Source organism: Neoarius graeffei, chromosome 26, assembly GCF_027579695.1.
Source record: "Neoarius graeffei isolate fNeoGra1 chromosome 26, fNeoGra1.pri, whole genome shotgun sequence".
Taxonomy (NCBI): domain Eukaryota; kingdom Metazoa; phylum Chordata; class Actinopteri; order Siluriformes; family Ariidae; genus Neoarius; species Neoarius graeffei.
In genome coordinates, this window is record NC_083594.1 from 51,016,670 (window position 1) to 51,020,385 (window position 3,716).

Here is a 3,716-nt window from a genome sequence, read left to right on the forward strand (position 1 = left end):
TGCATACATGATGACCATATAACCCCACAGGGCAGGTAAAGGTGTTATATCAAATGCCATGCGTCAGTGCAGGACTTCTTTAGAGGATCTCTTCACCTCATGAACAAAATTTTTTAGAGCCGATGTATGTATAATGTACAAAATACATCTCCATTATGTGTTATTTTATTCAACTTTAATTGCACATTTTATAAATCAACAATACTGTAGTGTTTGTAGAATAGGATGGACGATGATAGGACTGATCAGTACATTAAAACAATGTCTGTATATAAAAATGCTTTCTTAACTCTAATCAGGCAGAATTTCATGTGGTCGGGTGTCTGAGACTCTGGTGTGACTTATATAAAGTACACAGTGAAAATAAAATACTTCTGTCGTTCATTAAATTGTAGTTTTGGGATTTTGCACTTTACGAAATGTAAAGTTTGCAATCAACAACTCTGAATTCTCAGTGCAATCAGACAAAATGTCAAGTATTTGCTGAACTGGATTCTGCCCATTTTTTCCAGACTAAATTACTTTTTTTCCCCTTTCGCAAGATTTTCAAATTGTGCATTTCAATAACAAGTGTATAGAGATTATTTTACTTAACTTTCAGCAGGCAAAATTTCTGGTGGCGGGGCACCTGATACTTACGATGCAGAAAATGTATTTTGTACAAAATGCACTAAATGTAAAGTTTACAGTAAAGAAAAAAATTATGTACGTAGTCTGTTATTTCATCAAATTGTATTTCCATGACTTTGCAGTTTACTAAATGTCAAGTTCATCAAGTCAAAATTGCAGTCTGACAAAATGTCAAAAAAAAAAATCGACTGACCTGCATTCTGAATACTGTACTTTTCAGACAATAAGTCCAGAAGGCAGACTATAAGATGTTTTTTTTCCTCGAGCAGGTTTGTCAATGGTTTGTAAATTCAAACACTGTGTGTATATTCAGTTTTTCCCCAAAATGTGAAGTTTACAGTAAAAAAAAAAATAAAAAAAGATGCAGTGCAATGTAGGTTTCATTCTTAGTTTATATTGGGGATTCTATTAAAATATAGCTTTGGGATTTTGTACTTTACTAAATGTAAAGTTTACAATTCAAAGTAACTGAAAAAAGTAAGTAAAGTAATCTGACAAAATGTCATGTATTGATTGAGGATAGGATGTTTTTTTTTCCTCGAGCAGGTTTGTCAATGGTTTGTAAACTCAAACACTGTATATATTCAGTTTTTCCCCAAAATGTGAAGTTTACAGTAAAAAAAAAAAAAAAAAAAAAGATGCAGTGCAATGTAGGTTTCATTCTTAGTTTATATTGGGGATTCTATTAAAATGTAGCTTTGGGATTTTGTACTTTACTAAATGTAAAGTTTACAATTCAAAGTAACTGAAAAAAAGTAAGTAAAGTAATCTGACAAAATGTCATGTATTGATTGAGGATATTTTCCCAAACAATTTTCAAGTCAGAGAACTGACAAACTTGTGGTACAGGTAACTATAACAATTGTGCATTTTGTGATAAAAACAAATAATTTGGTACACATTTAGCCAAAGGCAGCCCACAAAAATTGGATAATGAATAATCACGAACTTAGAAAATAAATATCAAAGCAGTCAGCTTCTGTTTGAGACAAAAGGAAGTTTTGGGGCAATTGAAAAGTTCCAAAATCAAATTCTGCATCAGAAATAAATGATGATTTGACACCGAGATCATCCATATCGGACACGTCGATGTAACTGTGTTACAATTACAATTTTTATACCAGTCATGAAAATCCTCCATTTTGAATTTTCAATGACTTATCTGTATTATTAAAATGGAAATTCCCAAGGACTATGGATGGTAAATAAATTGTAAATAAACTACGTCCTCAATATCATATGACATCCAACATCCAGTTTTATTTGGAATGTTTTTGGCGTTAAGTGGACCAAATTATATGCTTTTATCACAAAGTACACAATAGTGATGGACTTTTTAGCTGAACTGCGACACGAGACTGCTCATCCTCAAGCAGGTTGATTAACTTTCACATTGAAACCTTATGAAGGAGAGAATTTTGGATGCTCAGAGCGTTCGTCCCGCCACACAACTGATGGTGAAGAAATCAGACAAGCGTCAATTGAGTCTGGTGACCAAGATTTTAAATATCTAAGAAATTGGTGTGACAAAGAAAAGAATAGCTTGGAAATTCATCCATCCATCCATCATTCGTAACCACTTATCCTGTGCAGGGTCACGGGCGAGCTGGAGCCTATCCCAGCTGACTATGGGCGAGAGGCAGGGTACACCCTGGACAAGTCACCAGATCATGTCAGGGCTGAAAAATAGAGACAAACAACCATTCACACTCACATTCACACCTACGCTCAATTTAGAGTCACCAGTTAACCTAACCTGCATGTCTTTGGACTGTGGGGGAAACCGGAGCACCCGGAGGAAACCCACACGGACACGGGGAGAACATGCAAACTCCGCACAGAAAGGCCCCCGTTGGCCACTGGGCTCGAACCCAGAACCTTCTTGCTGTGAGGCAACAGCGCTAACCACTACACCACCGTGCCGCCCCTAGCTTGGAAATCTTTACACAAAATGAACAAAGTGTTTAGTATGAAATAAAGTGTCGAAGAGCAACCTTTCGAACTCAATCAAGCTCCAACTATTTCATGTTACAACAGAAACCATCTTACTCTATGGTTGTGCCACCTGGTCACGAACACAAGAAGAAGAAGAAAAATCACTCCATGACACATATACTGTACATGCATGCTCAGAACGGTGGACAACATCAACTGGACAGACAAAGTTAATAACACAACACTTTACAGCAGCTTGAGCAGAATTTCAGAAGTTATCAAGGAACGACATCTAAAACTTACTGGTCATAAATTCAGGGACACATCAGGTTCTGCACGCCTCATAATTACCTGGCGACCAATCCATGGCTACGCTGAGAGAGGACGACCACCATCAACTTCGATAGACACTCTTGTCCGCGACATGAACATCAACATCGTCAGTGAATTGGAAACCTGTATGAAAGACAGAATGGTTTGGTTTCGATTGTCTTGCTGTCAAAACAAGAGTGCTCCGAGAGCACAATATCCCCCGCTATGATATATCGCAAACGAAATTACAATCTGCGTATTACTGTTCTATAACAATGCCTTTTGGCAAGTTTCATGAAATTCCTCCAAAAGTTGTGAGAGGAGTTGATTTCAGAAGGTGAGAACCCTTTCCGGGACAGACGACAGACGGACGGACGGTCAGACTTCGCCACGATGTAATCTACCTTCAGGCCTTTCGGCCAGCGGGGGATAACAAATGACACCACCTGGAAGGAACGGGTGAGGGCGTTCGTCTGGTGTGACTTTTATACACAGAGTTAAATGTAAAGTTTACAGATTTAAAAAAAAAAGGTGTTGCCAGGCAAAACAAACTTCACCCGGTAACACTTAAGATGAATATGAAGGAAGATATCGCGAAAAAAACTATTTTGACCTTTTTGGTGACCTTGACCTTGATTTTGGCCTTGTGTGTGAACGTACTTGGCCAATAAACCTGGTTCTGATTCTGATTCTGTCGCCCCCTGCGACAGTGTGTGTGTGTCAGCCTCGGTTCAGAGGTTTCAGGTTCGAAAACTGTAAGAGGTAAGAGTAGAATAATATAAAGTACAGACAGAGGAAGCTCAGTGGAACGCACTTTCTGTCTGTAATAAGCATAAACA